The sequence below is a fragment of the Canis lupus genome, chromosome 5 (assembly GCF_003254725.2).
Source record: "Canis lupus dingo isolate Sandy chromosome 5, ASM325472v2, whole genome shotgun sequence".
In the NCBI taxonomy this organism is placed as follows: Eukaryota; Metazoa; Chordata; class Mammalia; order Carnivora; family Canidae; genus Canis; species Canis lupus.
In genome coordinates this window covers 65,238,111-65,257,853 of record NC_064247.1, presented here as the reverse complement: position 1 = coordinate 65,257,853, position 19,743 = coordinate 65,238,111, and the positions used below count along the sequence as shown (strand labels likewise).

The following is a 19,743-nucleotide window of genomic DNA, read 5'->3' as shown; positions in this document are numbered from 1 at the left end:
ACTGAAAATGGCATCATCCTAATCCCTAGAACCCATGACTGTGTGACCTCACATGGCAAAGGGACTTTGCAGGTGTTATGATGTTAAGGATCTTGCAGGGGGAGATTTCTCAGGATTATCCAAGCAGGCGGGGGATAATCACAGGATCCTTACAAGGGGGAAGGGGACCTGGCACAGAAAAGGAGGGGGAGGCCACGTGACCACAGAGGCAGAGGTTGGAGCCATGTGGCCACACTTGGAGAGCCCTCTTGGGTTCCCGCTCAAGCTGGACTGGCAGCCCCCACATCCCGTCGGGTCCCCATCCGCTGGTTTGGGACAGGCTGGGTCCGGGGCTGTCACGGTGTCCCCAGTTGGTTATAATCGGTGACCCCCAGGGCCTGCAAGGGAGACCCACAGGCCATGTCACAAAGTGAGCGGCTTCCCCTGCTGGCCGCTGGGCTCCTGCCTTTGTGCTCGGGGTGTCCCTTGGCGTCAGTGTGCACCAGCATTGGAAATATGTCTAGATGTACTCTGTGGCTCCAGAGTGTGCCCTTTAAAGTTTATTTATTTATGTAGTTTTAAGTAATCTCTATGCCCAACTTGCGACCCCGAGATCAAGAGTCACAGGCTCCTCTGGCTGAGCCAGCCGGGAGCCACCCAGAGTGTAGCCTTTAAAATCCACTCATTGTATAGGAGCTTCCCCGTTGGGGGAGGGAAAGAAACGGCCCCTGGGAATTGAAGCGGCTGGATTTTGAGCAAGGCCGACCCCTGAGCCCCCCCACCCCAGCAGCTGAGAGTGCCCTGCATACATTATTCTTGAGGGCCCAGGTGAACCGAGAAAGACAAGCTCCTGCAGGTGTCAAGCCCATGACATCTTGGCCCCATTTGCCTTTTGTCCTTCCCCCTTCTTCCTGACTGGAAGGCAGATGTGATGCTCAGAAGAGCAGCAGCCATCTTGTAGCATGAGAACAAAAACTTCACCCGAAGCTTGGTGCGATAGAAAGAGATGGGCTGGGTCCTGATGGCACCAGGGCCCTGTCCTGTCCTTGGACTCCCTGCTTCTAGATATCTGCTTAGATCCTAACTGAGAACTCTTCCTGTACCCATCTTGCCCACTGGGTGCAACCCCATAGGACCAGCCAGCAGTGCTGGAGGAGCTCCCTTCAGGTTGGTGATTGTGCTGGGAGAAGGGGCCAGTTTGAGGAGGGAGGACACATGGGACCAAAAGAGCAGCACCCAGGAGGCCACTTACTAAGAGGTAGACATTGGTGGTTGAGGAAATCAAGTTGACATCTGCCCAGAGGTTTGGGAAGCTTTGGAGGCGCCCTGCCCAGCCAGGGACTTGCAGAAGTGCCCACTGAGTGCACAGTATTTCAAACACTTGTTTTTAAAAAGGGGGAAATAAAATTCAGCAAGGATTTCTGTAGACAGAGACAAATTTATTCTAGACTTTATATGGGAAGGTGAAGAACCTAGAATACTAGAGCAATTTTGAGAAAGTAGATTAATTGGGAAGAATCCTTGCCGAGCTGCAATCTGCAGGACAGCATGTGGTGCCGATGGAGGGACAGACACACTGATCAGTGGGACGGAACCAAAGGCCCAGAGAGAGATCCACACAGACATGCCCACTGATTCTTCACCGAGGCACAAAGCCAGTCCATGGAGGGAGGACAGCCCTTCAACAGCTGGACGTCGTCCAGGGACAGAAGGTGGGCTCCAGCCAACCTAACACCTTGTCCACAAATTAACACGAAATGGGCCATATGCAGTTCAGTAATTGAGCATCTGCCTTTGGCTCAGGACGTGATCTCGGGATCCAGGATCGAGTCCCACGTTGGGCTCCCTGCGGGGAGCCTGCTTCTCCCTCTGCCTCTGTCTCTGCCTCTCTCTCTTTCTGTGTCTCTCATGAATAAATCAATAAATCTTAAAAAATGTAAAATGAAAAACTATAAAACTTTAGAAGAAAGAATCCTAGAAAATATTTGGGATCAAAGGCCAAGAGAAGCTTTAGATGGGATCCTCAGAGCACCGCCGGCCAAAGGATCCCCAGGGATGTACTCAAGTCCATCAGGTGGACATGATCAAAATAAAAACTCTGGCTTGCTGACAGATTCTGTTAAGAGGATACAGAGCAGGAGCAAACATTTGCAAACCACACCTCTGACAAACGGGGTCTGGGGTATGTCCAGAGCTCCCATGCCCAACAGCCAAAAACCAAATAACCTGATGAGAAAACGGGCAAAAGACATGAACAGACGCTCCACCAAAGAGGAGATGCAAGTGGCAAGTAGGAGGAGATGCTCAAGGCCGCTGGCCACCAGGGATGGCAGATCAAAACCATAGCCAGACGCCACCACATGTGGTCCGAGTGGCTGCTGTAAGGCAGTGACACCAAATGCGGGCACAGATGCAAAGATCCCCACCTCTCATCGCTGGTGGGAATGCAGGATGGTGCAGCCACTTGAAAAGACAGTTTAACAGTTTCTTCTAAAACTAAACACACACCCAGCAATTATACTTTTGCAGCATTTATTCCAGAGAAATGGAGGCCTATCTTTGCACAGAACGGACAGAGATATTTACAGCAGCAACAGCCTGGAAACAGCTCAGATGACCTTCATCAGCACGGAGTCCTACTCGGCCTCATGGAGGAGCATCCTTCTGGATAGAGGGCTTGTCACACACGGGCACCCAGGCAGCACACATGTGTGCACGGAGGACTGGTGGCATCTGCCTGTGCTCCGTGGCCTGCAGCAAGCTCCTGTGTTTGCTGTTGTGATGTCATCACTCTGTGATTGTGCAAGATGTGAACACAGCAGGGAAAGGGCGTACAGGCCCTCCTACACCTTTCTGCTCCATTTCCAGCGATTTTATCACCATTTTACAATTAAAAGTTTTAGAGAAGGGGAAAAGCAAGGAAAAAGCACCACAAACTCCTCCTTTGTCTCTTTAATCCTTGTTTAGCTTGGAGAGGTGACCGGGGTCACTAAGTAGTTGGTGTCTGAGTCACTGAGAACTCTGGAGGCCTGGCTTCTGAGGCTCAGACGGAGGCCACGGACTCCAAGTCTCTTCCCAGACGGGTGACTGGAGAGGTGGGGCTTTCCCGTGAAGGCCTTGACCCCATGGGCTCCCTGGGGACTCAGCTGATGATGTGTAAGCTCTGCAGTTGTTGGTCCCGGCTGGGCGGGGGCGTGTTCTGAAGGTGGTGAGGCCTCTCCAGTGACAGTGGCGGGTCTTCCCTTAGTGGTGCCTGCCCAGTGTCCACTCGGTGGACATTTATTGAACCCGTAGTGTGTGCCAGCCCAGAGGGGGAAGTGAAGCACAGAGGTAGAGCAGCTTGCCCCAGGTCACATGGCGTGTGAGTGGCGGAGCAGGGATTCGAACCCAGGCTTGCTGGTGCCTGAGGCCACATGCCTGAGCCCTGCCTCGGCCAGCACCTGCTCCCACCCCCTTCCTCAGAGAGGACACTAGCTCTAGAAGGTGTCCCTCGAGCCTCAGGAGCATGGGCGGTCACTGCTGGCAGCACGGAGGCCGTGTCCCTGGCTGTGATGGCGCCGTGGGAGTCGGCAGGGGCAGCTCGCTCCTGCCCGGAGGGTTCTGGGCCTCAGCCCAGTTGCTGCTCAGCTCCTCCTCGTGGCCCAGGCTCACAGGCTCAATGAAGGTGCTGCCCCTTGGACAGCAGCAGTTGAGAATGACAGCCGGGTCTGGTGGGGAGATAGCTTTGCCTTTGTGGGGTCCCTGGGTAGCCGGGCAGGTGCCCTTGGGGAGCCGTCCGTGCCTGGAGTGCCAGCATGTCTGGGGGAAGAGACCAGGTCTGGGCCTGGACGGTCTCCTGTGGCTCCCGTGGGCAGGCCCTGTGCAGTATCTGCCACACACCGGAGAGCAAGGCGGTCCCCTTGGGTCCCGGAACCGGTCAGAGGCGGGGCTTGGAAATTTCTACTGTGTGACCCCGGGTGAGCCCCTCAACCTCTCTAGGCCTCAGTCTCCAACCCCACAGGCTCTGACAGGCTGCATGGGGCGTGCAGGGGAGCCTCTGCCCTCTTTCTCTGCAGCCTGACAGGGGGGTGACTTGTGTCATCACCCAGGCTAAGAGCCCTCTCCACTCTGAGTAGCCGTGAGGCTTTTGGAATGGCATCTTCTTGTCACCGTGGGCCGCCTCCACCAGCACCACGACGGACATGTGGGGAAGAGGGATCGCAGTGGCACACGCTCCGTGCTGGCTCTCCCCGCACACACGCTGGCAGCCCCCTTCCGGAAGGGCAGCTAGGCCATTCTGCACCCAGGTGTGGCGTCGATGGAGAAGTTTAATTACTGGGCCACATGCGGGCCACGTGCAGTGGTGCTGCTGATGCTCCCGCTCGGGTCAGGGCTTCCTCACCGACCTGGTACCCCCTGCTCAGAATAAAGATTTCCGACACATGAGATGGAAACTGTGTGTGGACGTCACATGGAGCCCACCGATGCTGCCCGATGGATGCCCCGTAAAGCAAATCAGGCAGTCGCCTGCTTCTAAGGAGATCGAGAGGCCACTCTAGCAGCTTCGGCACTTGCAGTGCCTTTTGGGATGTCCCTCTCTCCCTCCCCACTCCCTTCTTCCTTCCCATTCCCTACCCCCTTCCTGCCCCTCCCCGCCCTCTCCCCTCCCCACCTCCTACCTTCTTCTGTCCCTCCCCCCTCTCTCCCTTCCTCTCTGCCTCATCTCTCCCCTCCTACCTCCCTCTCTTCCTCCCCTCCCCATCCCCTCCCCTCCCCCAGTTCCCTCCTACCTTCGTCTGTCCCTCTTCCCTCTCTCCCTCCTCCCTCCCCTCCTCCATCCCTCTCACAGTCACACCTATAGAATTTTTCTGTGGCTGGCTGGTTCATTACCCTTGTGCATCCCCATATTGAAAAGCTGCCCTAGTGCTTTTGAAGGTGGTGGTTCCTTCTGCAGCGCTTGCCCGCATTTGGGGGCCTGTGTTCCCAGCACGGCCCTGAAGAGCGAAGGCCTTCGGGTGGAGCCTCCCACCAGCCAACAGAGTAGGACCACAGCGTCCATGCATCCAGGGTGGAGGTGCCTGCCTAGGGGCCTCTGGTAGGCTTGGGAGCAGAGGCTGCCGGTTGGATCATTTCTCTCCCTAACCCCACATGAGCAGAACTCCAGTTTCCTTATCTGAAGCGTGGAGGCTGCATAGACAAGACCTTAGGGGCATAACTGATGTGCCAAGAGGTCGCCCCCTCTTTCCTGGGGTGGAGTGGGTTGACCTGGGCGCAGGTCCCCACTAGAGCTTAGCTACTAGCAGAGCAACCCTGATGGAGACGATCCTGTTCAAAAGAACATTCTGACTTAAGCTGATACAATATGCACGCATGTCAAAGACCTTATGTAACTCGGGAAGTAATGAGAGAATCTGTAAGATGTTGCCAGTGTTTCAGAGATTCCAGAGCCCCCCACACAGGCAGGCGGTCAGGAATGCTGGTAGGAATTTGCAGATAGATACAAGGTCGGCCTGTGGGCGCAGACACCGCCCCACGGACAGGAGCCACCTGCACGGCTGCTGCTTTGCTGTCACGCTGTTGATAAAGCAGCTCCCAGACTGCATGCAGGGTGGGGCGCCAGGCTGCACACTGTCATCATCTCTTTGCCCATCTCAAAGCACTTTGCAAGTTTTCCTGATAGTCGTAATTCTGCTAATGGGTTAGGATGTCTGCCCAGGCCTCGAGTGGCTTTGGGGAAGCTGACCTGGGGACTCCAGCTGGGGGAGCTAGGGCTGTGGCCGGGAACCTGGTCTGAAACTGGCACTCGAGGCCCCTGGCCGGGCATGTCAGCAGCCTGTGGTAGTGAGTATCTGTCAGAAGAATACCTTGCACTGAACAGCACAGCGCTTCCCAGGACACCGACCCCCCTTCCAAGCCGACCACTCGGAGCAACCGAGTACCAAGTACCCAAGTGTACAGCAGAGCCCCTGGCTCCTTATGAGTCAGAGAGCAATGCCTGCTACCAGCTACAGGGGTCACTGGCTCAGATGTGGTCTCCATGGACAAAGGGTTGGGGAGATGGAGACACAGGAGCCAGAAACTGTCCTGCTAGATGACCGTCCACCTGGTAGGGCTGACATTGGACTACCAGGGGCCTGGGGTCGGGGCACGTCCTGCTTCCCTGCTATCCCGGGACGTGGGGAGCACTTTGAAAACCACTCTGGTCTGAGTTTGTCAGGAAAATGTCAGCGTGAGTGTGAGTTGGGGAGGATGGCTCACCCGTGAGTGAAGAGGATGGACATCTGGGGCTCCGTGTGGGCGGCTGTCCAGGGCAGGTGGGAGTCTCTCTGCAGAGGCCCTGCGTGGGGTTCACCTGCTCTGACCAAACCCCTCCCAGCGTGGAAAGCCCGTCTCTTCTGGGGAGGAGTGGGGTGAAGCGTTGGCCCTGGTGGGGACGGTGCCCGTGGGGATGCAGGGCTGGATCTGTGCACGCCCGCCCCCTCCCCCCGGCGTGGGAGTCTGCACAGAGATGCTGACGCCCCAGCTGCTTCCACGCGGACAGACGTGACCACGGGGAAGCCCTGCCGGCCCACTCCGCAGCTTTCCCTGGTCCAGAGAGCGTCGTCCATGGGCCCTGGTTGTTTCCAAGGACTGAACAGCCTGCCGGCGCTGGCCTGGGGACGGAGGCCCTTCCTGGCGGTGCCTCGGAGTGCTCCCTCCAGGTCACCAAGGAGGTCAGGGGCCCCCTGCTTGCTGCATGTTACAGAAATGGCAGATGGAAAGTTAATCTGTGCCTGGAAGCTGTGTTTTCTCTTCACACAGTGATGTCATCGGGCCCTTCAGGGAGGCGCTCTTAGCTACGGGGCTGGGAAAGGAAGGAGGTGGCTCCCCGCAGACCCACCAGCAGCTGGGGAAGTGGTTGGACCATATGAGCAGCACCTGAAAACCAGGGCAGTCAGCCCGCGACCAGAGGCCCGCGTCCCTTGTCCGCAAGCTGCTCGACCACCGGCCAAGCCACAGTGCTGGCGGCCGAGCAGAGGCGGGAGAGCCACGGCCGCCCGGGAAGGCGCCGCCCTCCGTCCACCAGTGCCCAGCTGGGCTGGCGGCGCTGGGTCCCCACCCTGAAGCCGTGAGTCACCCCCGCCCTGGGGTGGGCCGTGCGGGCACGGACACATGGTTCCCATGCTCTGGGTGGGCGGAAGGCACAGACACTGTGCAAAACGGCAATGAGTGGCAGTTGGAGGGCAGACAGCAGTGCGTGAGCCTGGTCCTGGTTCTGAAGAGGAGTCTGGCAAGGACATCGGGAAAGCCAGGCCGGAGCGCCTCGCCGGGGCTCGGGTTGGAAGGGGCGGGGGGGGCGGTTCTTTCTCGGACCTCAGCCACAGGAATTGGATGTTTGAAGCTCTGGAAAAGCCTCATCTGTCCCAAGGTGTGCGAGATCTTGCCTTCTCCCTTCCGTGATGCCTACGGGGTCTGAACTGTGCCGGCCTCCTCGGACCCCGGTTCTCGGGAAAACACTCTGGGAGGTCAACTAACAGATTTAACAACAACAACAAAAAAGACAGTTTAAGAGATTTATCCAAAGTCAGACCGTACATAGAAACCAAGCTGATGCGGCCAAACCAATGTCCGGGCTGCATGTTTCAGAATGACTGGTTATGGCCATCGATGGGCAGATGCGCCCAACGTTCAGAACGATGTGATCAGGGAAATGACAGCTCTCGGCTTCCAAGAGGGGAGATCACGGTGCCGACTGACATTTTATTTTTATTTATTTATTTATTTATTTATTTATTTATTTATTTATTTATTTAAATTATTTATGATAGTCACACACACAGAGAGAGAGAGAGGCAGAGACACAGGCAGAGGGAGAAGCAGGCTCCATGCACCGGGAGCCCGACGTGGGATTCGATCCCAGGTCTCCAGGATCGCGCCCTGGGCCAAAGGCAGGAGCTAAACTGCTGTGCCACCCAGGGATCCCCCGACTGACATTTTAAATCAGGCCCTGGGCTGATTTCTCAGCCTGCCAGCCGCTGGGGTTAAGATGTGGGAACAAATGGCCAGCCTGAGCCTCTTCTGTCCCCCTCAGAGCGACGACTGACGTGCCTCCCGTTTCCAGAGCCTCCCGCCTGCCTGCCAGGCCAGCTGTCAAAGCCCAGCCCTGGAGCCCCCTGAGCTCCTGCTGCCCAAGCCCTGCCTAGTCTGAGCAGTGGGTGGGACGCCACTGGCCCCAGGCCCCGTGCAGGCCCTGAAGGCCCTGCTGGCCTCCGAGGCGCAGCCAAGGTGGCATTGGGGATGGCACACCCGTGTCTGTCTGAGTCCTGTTGATCCTTCTGTGTCTCTGCTCTCGTTCTTTACAGAGAAGGGCTTCCCTGGTTCACACGGGGTTCCATGTGGGCCTAGAAAACAGTAAGTGAAATGGGGAGGGGGAACCAGGCCTTTATCCTGGTGAGCCAGCGAGCTCCGAAAAGCCAGACACACGGTTAGCCTGATTGGGGGCACAAGAGCTTGGTCGCAGATTTTCGTGCTTCCCTCTATCACAGTCACCGTGTCTTTACCACATAAAGGTCTGGTCATCGGCTGGGGAGTAAGGGGGAGGGGCGTGCCCTTCAACATGTGGCTGTGTCTTTTTAAATTCTAATTGTCTTATTTTTATTTTTCTTGTGTTAAACACTTCTAGTCATTTGAATTTTGCGTGTTGATGAGTCTGGACAAGCTTACGCTCGCATGTAAGCAACACCAGCATTGAGATCTAGCATTTTCATCCCCTGGACTGTCACCCCACTGTGTCTGCTTCCCCTCACCCAGATTAGATGTCCTTCCTAGAGTGTCACATAAATGGGATCATACAGTGCATACTTTTTGAGTGCTTCCAGTGTAACATTACTTAGATTTACCCGCGTAGAGCTGCTCGTGGGAGGCTTACTCCTTCCCACCTGTAGTAGCATCCTGTTGCTTGGGTGCACAGCAGAGCGTGTGCATTCCCCGTGGATGGGCGTTCGAGTCATTCCCAGCACGGGGGTGTTAGGAACGGGGCTGTGAGCTTACCCGTGAGAGTCTGTGTGTGGCCGTGTGCCCTCACTTCTCCCAGGGGACTGGGAGCGGGCCTGCTGGGTCTTATGATGAGTGCACACTCAACTCCATAAGCAGCTGCCCAACGGTTGTCTAAACTGGCTGCTCCCTGGTGCATCCCGGGAGATGACATCCAGGAGTTGCTGATGTCGGGGACCGGGGCGGGCACCCCAGCGCAGACTTTCGGGGGATGCCCACTCGCAGGGCCCCCCGGTTGGACCTCTGCCACCTGGCTGGGCCTGTCTTACACTCTCGTCAGCACTTGGTTTTGTCAGCTGTTTGTTTTAGCCATTCCCGTAGGCGTATATTGTCCCCATATTATGGTTTCAATTTTCATCCTCCTTGTGGCTAATGATGTTGAGCATCTGTTGGTGTGCCTGTCTGTAATCTTCAAGGAAGTGCCTACTTACATCTTTTCTCCTGTTTTATTGGGGCATTTGTGCTCGTTACTGAGTTTTGAGAGCTTTTAAATATGGTCTGGACGCGAGTCCTCTACGAAATATGTGTTTTGTGAATATTTTCTCCTAGTCTGTGGCTTCTTCATTTTCTTAATCATGTCTTTTGAAGAACAGAAGTTTATGATGTGCAATTTATCAATTTTTTATAGCTCATACTTTTTTGCATCCTCTCCAAGAACTATTTGTCCAAGGTCATGAGTAATTTTTCTAGTGTTTTCTTCCAGAAGTTTTTAAAAATAAAGCTTTTCCATGTAGATCTGTGATCCTTTTCAGGATGATCTTTGTGTCTGGTCTGAAGCAGGGGTTGAGATTCATATGTTTTTTTCATAAGGATATGCAATCATGTCACTACTATTTGTTAAAAAGACTGTTCTTCCCCTACAGAATTATTGTGGCACTTGGTCGAAGATTAATTGGCCATTTGCTTGTGGGTCTGTTCTCGACGGTCCTCCTCCCATCTGTATCTGTCTCTACACTAGCACCATATCGCCTTGATTATTGTAGCTTTAAATACATGTCTTCTTTTTCAAGATAATTTTGGCTATTACAAATCCTTCGTGTTACCATATGGATTTTTTTTAAAAAACATTTTTATTTATTTATTTGAGAGAGAGTGAGAGCCAGAGAGATCAAAGATGGAGAGGGAGAAGCAGACTTGCCGCCAAGCAGCGAGCCGATGTGGGGCGCTGGATCCCAAGACCTCAAGATCATGACCTGAGCCGAAGGTAGATGCTTAACCCACTGAGCCACCCAGGTGCCCCACCATATGAATTTGAGAACTGGGCTTTCAGTTTCCACAAAAGCAACCTGCTTGTTCTTGAGTCTGTTGACCAGCCTGGGGCCTAGGGAGAGCCACATGTCACTGCGTTGACTGCTCTGATCCACCCACGGAGCTCACGTCTTCCTTTTATCTTCCTGCCCTGCCGTGTCTGTCAGCCACGTGCTGTGGTTTTCATCACCAGGTCTGGCACTTATTTTGTTGAATGCATCCCTACGCATTTAATGATTCAACTATACACGATATTTAATTTTTTTCTCAATTTCCAATCGCTTGTGCATATACAGAGAGATACAACTGATTTTTGATATTGACGTTTATCCTGACACTTGCTTACTTTTTTCCCCCCGTAATTCCTTAGGATTATCTAGGTAGATGTTCACATTGTCTGTGAGTACAGGTTTGTAAGGTTTCTGCATCGGCTGAGATTCCACCACATGGGAACATGCAAGTGAGGAGAGCAGACCTCGGGCCCTGTGCCTCATCCTCGGGGGACACTTTCCATCTCAGTGCCAAGGATGAGGTGAGCTCTAGAGCTCACACAGGTGCCTCCAACTGATCAAGGGTGTTTTCTTATCTCCCAGATTTGCTTGGGGTTTTTGTTATAATTGGTTTCTGGGTTTTGTCAGAGGCTCTCACCAAACCTCTTGAGAGCATCTCGTAATTTTTCTCCTGTTTTCCATCTGAGTGACTCTGGTTTTCACATGCTGAGCCCCCTTTCCTTCCTGGGAAGAACCCCTACTTGGAAATGGTGTGCTGCCATTTTCACATGCTGCTATAATTGGTGTGCTCACACATTGGGAAGTTTGAGTCTATTCTTAGGAGATGGTCTGGTCTTGTTTTCATGGGATGTTGTCTGGTTCTGGCGTCAGAGTAACGCAAGTAAGAAAACATCTCTCGTCCCTTACTTCTGAGTGACTCTGTGTGATTTGGGGTTACTTTCTCCCTGAGCATCTGATAGTCTTTGGAGACATCCACCTGCCCTCAGGACCCAGCTGACTCAGCAGCACCATCCTGTTTGCATGGCTTGGGTTTGTAGGGTTACTTTCCGTTGACTCACTTGAGTCTGATGATATCACTTGTGGCAGCGATGGCAAGTTTAGTTTCAAAGCATCTGTTGTGCTTACACATAACTCTCAGGGTGTTCAGACCCTGTGGTAACTGTGCAGGGAGGGGGCAGACTGAGTGTGGACCCTCGGCCTGTGCCCCCTGGGTGGCCCCCATGTGCATCTGGTGTACCTGGATTCAGGCTAGGAGTGGGATGGGTCCCTGCTTGACATGGATGCTATGCTTAGATGTGGTGACAGCGACAGGCACACTTAGGAGAAAGTCCTTTCTTGAAGTGGCACTCGTCTGAGATGACCCCCTCCCTCAGGACATCAGTGTCTTAAAGGGCTGTGCCCACCCTGCAGACCAGAGGTGATTTTTTTTTAAGATTTTATTTATTTGTTCATGAGAGACCCAGAGAGAGGCAGAGACACAGATGGAGGGAGAAGCAGGCTCCACGCAGGGAGCCAGATGTGGGACTCAATCCCTGGACTCCAGGATTACACCCTGAGCCAAAAGCAGATGCTTACCCGCTGAGCCACTGAGGTGCCCCCAGAGGTGACTTTTAAATGCCTCCCCAGAAACATGCTCCAGGACCTGTAGCACGAATTGGTCTGTGTAAACTGCCGTTTCATGCTGATGTGTGTTCTAGAAGGGTGGGGCTGGCCCCCTCTGGAGCCCTGGGGTCCAAATCTGGGCGTGTGGTCGTTCCCACCCATGGCCTAGGAGGGGTGGCACACACAGCTGTGCCCTGACCCTAAGGGCGCCCAGGGCACTGGCTGGCGCATCCCCCTAAAGGATAGCGTTAATTGGAAGTTTTACACTGAATCCTGTGATAGAACCATATTTTTAACCCATGAGAATAATTTTTAAAGTGAGTGACCCGTTGCATTTCTTTTTGCTGACCCAACCCCCCAACCCACAAGTGACGTGGGTGCCCCAGGAGGTGGCATGACCACTGTTCATGATGTGCTTGCCTCACATCAGGACAGGCTGGCCCAGAACTCTCCGGAAGTGTTCCCCACCATGGAAACCTGAGCTTCTGTACCAAGGTGCCCTCTGCGGCATGAAGCCCCAGCCCAGACAGGAGAGCTGTTCCTGTGGCATCAGGGATCCCTGCTTCCACCTCTCCCGTCTCTGTCCGCCCACAGAAGCCAGTGTTTGCTCTGGGTACCTCCTCACCGTCTCAGGAAGGCCTGCAAACCGTGCAACGTGGACTCCCGGGGCTGCCCAGGGAGGCGTTCCAAGATCCTAGCTGCCCCTCCCTGTGAATCTGTCCTGACCAAGCCCTTGGCTCATCTGGGCAGCCAGGAGACACCTGACAGCGGGGAAAGGAGGCATTTGTTCTGGAAAAGTGCACACTTCGTTCAAGGCAAAGAACAGAGCAAAGCCTTCAGCTTCCTGGGGCCCTTGTGCCATGAGATGGACATGCTTCTAGACGCGGTGTAAAGGTTGACAGTGAGTAAAGTGAGTTAATAAAAACAATCCGTAGAATATCGATGGAGCACGAAATGCCTGCCGCGTTCACTCAGGTGAAAGAACTCACTGGTCTCACCGTAGCACTGCCGTGCGCTCTGTGCAAACCTGCCACGGCGCTCACCCTCTCTGGGCTGGAGGTCTTACCGTGAGGGTCACTGGGGCTGAAGCTTGTTGCACGGCGGCCCAAGGACCTGGCTGCCGCTACTCTTCCCTGGGTGCCCAGGGCGCCAATGCCCGTCTCTGCTCTGGACTTTGTGTGAGGATGACCCGTCTGGTGTGAATGTAAGCAGGTACCTGAGTCTGGGCCTGGTCTTCTCTGGCTTGGTGGCCACTGCCCAGGACTCCGTTGGTGGTAATGAATTCCTATTCCATCGAAGGAATTCCTTAGCCACCATGGAAGCCACTCTGGGGTCGTCCTTGAGGCCTTTGGTTGGAGAACATGGCCAGGTTGGGGCTGAATTCCTATTTGTGATCGACACCCTGTCGTAAGGCAGGAAGAGATTTTTGTAGTTTTCTCTCCGTCTGGATTAAAAGGACAGTGTTGGGGGTACCTGGGTGGCTTAGTTGGTGGAGTGTATGTCTTGATCTCGGGGTCGTGAGTTCGATCTCCACTTTGGGGGTAGAGATAACTTAACGAACTAATTCTATAAGCGTGTAGGTCGGAGCATCTTCCTGTTGATCCCACTGTAGTCCAGCCTCTACTGTGGGTCATAGAGAATCCAAGTGGCAAACCACACACGGCGACATGTGTCATCACAGTGAAACGTTCTGGAAGAGGGAGCAGATCTGCTCCCCACCCCCATGTGCAGGGACAGAGCCCGTGGGGCCACGTGGGGTCTCCAGGGAGGATGGAGGGAAGCATGGGGCCCTCACTGCCGGCCAAGGGATTCTCTGGAAAACTCACACGGAGAGTGGACAGTTCTGTTGTGATGTGACAGGTGTGTTCCTAAAAGTCACAGCACTGTGCAGAATCCCACGACATATACCAGAGTTCATGGGGGAAACTCAAACCCTTCATCAGTGACGCGTGGAGACGGGAGCCTGATAAAACGGCAGCCCAACTTCACATGCACGTCAGGACCACAATATACACGGCCCGCAGCTTGATGGGATTGTGGGGACTGCGGGGGGTTGGGGGGCACCCAGCCCGGGGTGGGGGGCAGGAGGGGCAGCTGCTCAGGGGCCGGAGGCGACGGCAGGAGGGCAGCTCGCAAGCTCAGGGGCGCCCTGTCCCTGCTCAGTTCTGGGGTGCGGCTGCCTGTCCACCCTGTGTTTCTGGAGGATGAAATCTCACGCGGGTGGAATCCCTCTGTGCTCAGACCCCCCACCCTGCGACCTCACGTGTGCAGGGCACGGGACGCGGCTGTGACTGTGCAGGGGCACAGGGGCACTGCCAGGGCAGCCCCGAGTTCCGTCCTCTCGTCGTGGGAGAAGTTAACGCGCACTCATACCCACCCCATTGAATTGGTTTTAAAATGACCGCCTTCCTCAGCCAGAGACAGTCGAGAAATGGAAAGCAGAGCAAAAGAAGGCAGACAAAGACTTGGAGCGTCATCTAAGCAGCGAGCCTGTCCAGATGCAGACGGGGGCCAAGGGCAGAGGAAGGGGGGCTGGACGCCCCTCACTCGCCCTTCCCACAGTAGGGTCCTTCCCCGCAGCCCCTCCCTGGCTTCTCACCCCTCGACCAGGGAGGGCATGTGAGCTCACTAGGCACTGACCCGAGGACGCCGCAGAGGCCCCTGTGCTCGGGCCTCGTGTGAACCGAGGCGGCTGCAGGCCAGTGCGTGTTTCCACACAGACGTGTTCACTGGGGCACGGGAAGGCAGGCACTCCGGCATCGCTGCCTGCACCCACCAGGAGAGGGACACAGGACAGGACCTCAGCCGTTGTCCCGTCCATGCTGATGGGCAGGAGCACATTCACCCCCGACCCACCCGGGGCCAGGACCCGCCCTGGCGACCTCTTGGGGGTGACCTGGGCTGGGCAGGGCAGGGTGCTGCGTGCTGCCCTCCCTCTGTCTTCAGGGGAGCAGAGGACAGTGGCGCTCGCTCTCCCCGCCATGGGGGCCATTGGTGTGGGAGGACACCCCAGCCTCTCCATCTGTTTTGCATCATGGCCTGGAGTCCCGAAGCTTCATAGTCACTCCCGGCCACATGTTTTGGAAATTACCCTCTGCGCCCGGCCTTGCGATGACTTCAGCTGGCTCGTGCTCCCCTATGGCAACAGCACGGCACCCGCTGCCCACCACCCACTCTCGCTCAGAGCTGGGAGGGGGTGCAGGCCTGGGGTCTCCCATCCTCACGTGCCCCGACCTCCAGGGAGACCCGCTGTTTCCACCGCCTCGATCGTTCTCTTGCAGGGCCTGTGGCTGGTGGGGTCACCCCAAGCACAGGCCAGCTGTCACCTCCACACTGCTCCCCTAGGGGGCCTTAGACCAGCGCCTGCCTGGCGCAGTGTACAGAGCTCCAAGGAAGCGACGTGTGTGCACTGGTCCCTCTGAGGCCTGGCCTGGAGGTCCTATTCCCATGGTCGGCAGAACGACGGCTCCCCAAAGACATCCACGTACGTCCAGGCCCCAAGAATCCATGGCTCCATGACCTCGCGTGGCCTAAGGGTCTCTGCCTGTATGATTAAGGACCTGGATGTGGGGAGGTGGTCGTGGACAGTGCAGGTGGGCCCAGTGTCCTCACTAGAGAGGAGAAGTGATTGCGGAGAAGAGAGAAGATGAGGCTGTGTGGAGGGCTGAGCTGCAGCCTCTGGACTCTGGACCCTCCGGTGGGAACTGGCCTGCTCACACCTTGATTTCAGCTCCATGAGGCCCATGTCTGCCCAGCTGCTCAGTTTGTGGTCATTTGTTGTGGGAGCCACAGGAAACCCGATCTCCCTCCTCTGTCCCCGTCTCTTGACCGTAGGAAGGAGCCACAGAGCAGACCTGTTGAGCATTGGCTTAGCCATGGCTCCCTTCCGCGGGTAGGCGATCTCAGCTGGGACACGTGGTCTGCAGGTTGCTGCGGTCGGCCAAAGCTTTGAGGCATGCCGAGCCACGTGGCATTTCCACAGCTGGTGTTCGTGTATTTCCACGCCACCTAAGATGTGGCCATCCAGCGTCACGCACTCGCCTGCAGGGTCAGCTCTGGATCCCGCACACTTGCTCTGGCTCATTTGCTACATATCAAAATATTTTGGGAACTGTGTAAAGCATCTGTATCTCATTCTCTTGGATGTTTTCCGTGGTGACAAGTGTTTATCTTGCAGGGGTGGGTTTGAATTTCAGGACAAAGTGAAAACGTCTGGAATGGAAACTTGATAAGTGTCCTTGACAAGTGACCGTCCAGTCTGCGAACCCAGCATTCTCTGGGACAGCGAGACTTGGGAGCCGGCCCGGCAGCCCTGAGGAGCAGGAGCCCTGGAGGCTCAGAGGCGCACTGGGCGCCCAGAGATGGGTTCCAGCAGGAGGCCTCCCACATGTCGAGGGGCGTGGAGCGGCACAGGGAGGCCACCCTCGCTGCGTGTGTCCATGTGTCCAGCAAACCCTGAGGGGGGCCTACCTGCCCACCGCAGGCCAGACACCTTCTGGGTCCAGGGTCCCAGGGTTGAAGCAGGGAGGGCAGATGTGCACATGACACTGAACTTAGTGGGGTTTGGACGGTTCGGGGTTCCTACTACAAACCACATGGCGATGAGCATTGCTGTTTGTCCACCCTTGTGTACATGTCCCTTAGATGCCTTAGGATAAGTTCCTAAAGGGGGAGTCACAGAATCAGGAACAAGCCCATTTATGATTTGGACAGATCTAAGTGACTCCTAAAGCCTGGTGTGTCGCCCTGAGTTGGCACCTGCTGAAGTTTCCTGCGGTGCACGCTGCCCGCCTGTGATGTCAGGGACTCCAGCTCACACGGATGCCGTCTGCCGGGAAGGCTCTGAGGCCAGGTGGGGTGTGCCGGGGACACTGAGGGAGAGCGTTCACCGCAGGAGAGCGTTCTGCTGTGGCACAAAGGTGTCCATGGACATCCATCTGCTGCGTGGCCTCTTGGGCTAGTTCCCCGCCAGCCTCAGTTTCTCCATCCGCACAGGAACTAGAGGCAGAGGGGCCTGCTCTGGGACCACCGTAGAGGGTCAGCTCAGCATCTTGTGAGGAGAGTGGACAACAGTCAAACCAACAGTAAAACAAATCTGCCTTCTAGTCGCTTCCTGTGGTAGCAGCAGAGATGACATCCGGAAAAATCCTGACGCTCTCGCCTTCCTCATAGGTTTTGTCCAGCAGGTTCCCTCAAGCACACAACATCCTGGGTTTCATATCAAAGGGTTGAAATTACCCTGCTGCAATGGTTGATCATGAATAAACCCATCAGACACAGTGTGGGTACCGCCGCGTGCAACCAGTCTGCACCTGCTGGCGTCCACGGAGGCCTGCGCAGCCGGCCCTACCACCCTAGGAGCGGGTGCCCAGGTAGCCGCCCCGCAAGCCCGCCCCTGAGTCTGCCTCGTCCCTTATCAAGAGACGGTATTAACCCATCATGATGCTGAGTGCAGCGCATGATTCTTGGGGTGTCAGGGGTCTGTCGCTGGATGAGGGTAAGTGCATCTGAAAGGTGAGCCTGCGTGATGCCTCGTCCTGTGCCTGGCCGCCAAGGGAGGGGAGCACGGCGGGATAAAGCTGTCCTCAGCTTCTGTGGACACACAGCTACGGAGCTGGGGTGGAGCCTTCCCGTGAAGCCCGGAGTCCCTGGGGGCTGCTGCCCGTGAAGTGTCGAGTCCACTTTGCCCCCTTGGCCTGGGGGAGTGATGAAGAAACTCGCTTTCTGTGCAGGAATTTCAGTGAAGGCACAAAATATACTCTGACCTTTACCCTCCATGGGTCTGGAGACTCCGTCTGCACAGAATCACCAAGATAAGAATTCACATACGGCTCAGAACCCGAGCAGCCGGTAAATGCAGATGCATTTTCTCTGCGTCTCAGGGTCCCTGGGACGCTCCCAGAAAAACACAACCTCCCCGACATGAGCGTGCCGTGAAAAACCGCATTCAGAAGTGAACCTTCATGAGGTGGAATAAACCGATGGAGAGTCATCACTCTGTCCACTGGAGATAATAGAACAGAGTGGAACAGGTGTGTTCATCCACCAGTGGGAAATTCTGGCGGAGGCTCCGGATGCAAGACCTGGATGCAGATCTGGAATCGAAGGCCGAGCTTATTTGCATGAGAGATGCTCCCGTGAAATAGAAAACTCGCTGGATGTGTCCCACCAAAACCCCAACAGCGCTGGTGCGAGCCGTGGCCAAACACAGGTCCGAGGAGCCCTGACACGGATGAGCGAGGCCGGACGGGGTGGGGAGCGCCAATGCAGCGCTGGGTGTGCAGATGGGTGCACAGCCTGAGAGGTGGCGTCAAGGACCAGCGCCTTGCTCGAAAGCCGGGCTGACGCAGGAGCGCGGCACACAGTGAAGTGGGTTTCAAGACACAAATGGAGAGTTCAATTTAGGAAATCAATGTCAAAACAAAACCGAAAGTATTGGGAGAAAGGTAGCATTTTCATCATTCTGGAGCAGGAAAAGACCCCCTCCCCCCATCCCCTCCATCCACAAAGGACAAGACAGACACATTTAGTGGCGTGGGGGGCACCGGTGGAGAGAGATCCCCTGGTGCACACGTGTCACCCAGAGACACTGAGCCCCGGTGCCTGGACAGGCTCCCTGCATGGCACCGACTGAGGTGGGATGTGGCTGTGGGCTTGCGGAGAACCCCACGGTGTCACCAGGCCCTTGTAGTAGGGGGTAGAGAAGGTGTGATGACAGCAGCAGAGGTCAGGCTGTCGTGGAGCCGCGGGCCACAGAATCCAGGTGCTCTTCTAAAAGCTGAAGAGCCAGGACCCTCCAGAAGGAGCCAGCCCTGCCCACACCTGGATCTTGGCTCTGTGAGACCCCCTGTCGGACTTCGGTCCTCCAGGCCGTGGGAGAATCAGTCGTGGTGTCTGAACCCAGGAAGTTTGTCCTCGTTCATCACAGCAGCAGCAGGAAGCTCATACAGACAGGCGTGCATGTCTTCTGGGGGTGATACGGACACGACCCGTAATGGGCCAAGCACCTGGAGAGGCGGTTCCAGAAGAAATACAAATGGTGTCTGGGGGTTTGGAGGGGGTGGGGGGGTCAGCTCCTGCCGGGGCTCAGGGCTGTTGTTTGGTCACGGGCCCTGGGCCTGGGCCTGCCCACCCTTGGCCACTGGCGTCCTGGCAGACGTGTTGGCAGCCCAGCCTCCCCCGGAGGCTGACCCGAGACCCGAGGGGAGAAGATGGGAGAGGCTGAGCCGCTGCTGAGCACACACGGTGCAGGGTGAGGGCCCTTAGTTTGAGCGTCTCCTACTTACTGAGCGCTTGTCACGCGCTTGCCAGGTTCCCGGCGCTCGTCCACCTTACAGAGCTGGAACCGTGGCTCAGTGGTCAGCAGGCCCCCAACAGGGACCCCAGAGCTGGGCTGCCTGGGGCTGCCCTGCCTGCCTCACTGCTGCCTTGTCCCTCTGCTTGTCCCAGGCCCACCCACGCAGCTCCTGGAGGATCGTGTGGTAGGGCCAACTTCCCAGGACGTGCGGGCGGAATGCACAGGAACATCCAGGTTCCATCTCTAAGGGGCCTGTGGTGTAGGAATCATGGGGTCAAGACCCACTGTTAGCAGTGACTCCCCCTGTGTGGGCGTAGGGTTTTCCACCACATACCCCCACACTGACCACACACTGTCCCTGTGCCAGGTCCTGCCGTCCTCCACGCGCTGTCTCCTTACTGACGGAGATATGTCCCTAGACCAGGTCTCCATGACCCTATCTCAGTGGGTTGGTCACCTGTGACATAGAGCAGGATCTGCAGTCCCTGGAGTGGGGTTGGCACCTCTGCTCCTCTGGATGGCATGTGACCTCTGGCCAGTGTCACCAGGCCAGGCCTCCAGCCATCCCAGCCCCCAGCCCCGTTCATACGGGGA

General features: G+C 56.1%; 1 long non-coding RNA gene across 1 annotated transcript; it reads right to left on the bottom strand.

Annotated features, from left to right (window-relative positions):
* Positions 1-1,397: 1,397 nt before the first annotated feature.
* Positions 1,398-6,688, bottom strand: LOC125755156 (uncharacterized). Its single transcript, XR_007410914.1, has 2 exons — positions 6,217-6,688; positions 1,398-4,374 (listed from the first exon to the last, which is right to left on the bottom strand). It is a non-coding gene; the product is annotated as an uncharacterized LOC125755156 (long non-coding RNA).
* Positions 6,689-19,743: the final 13,055 nt, after the last annotated feature.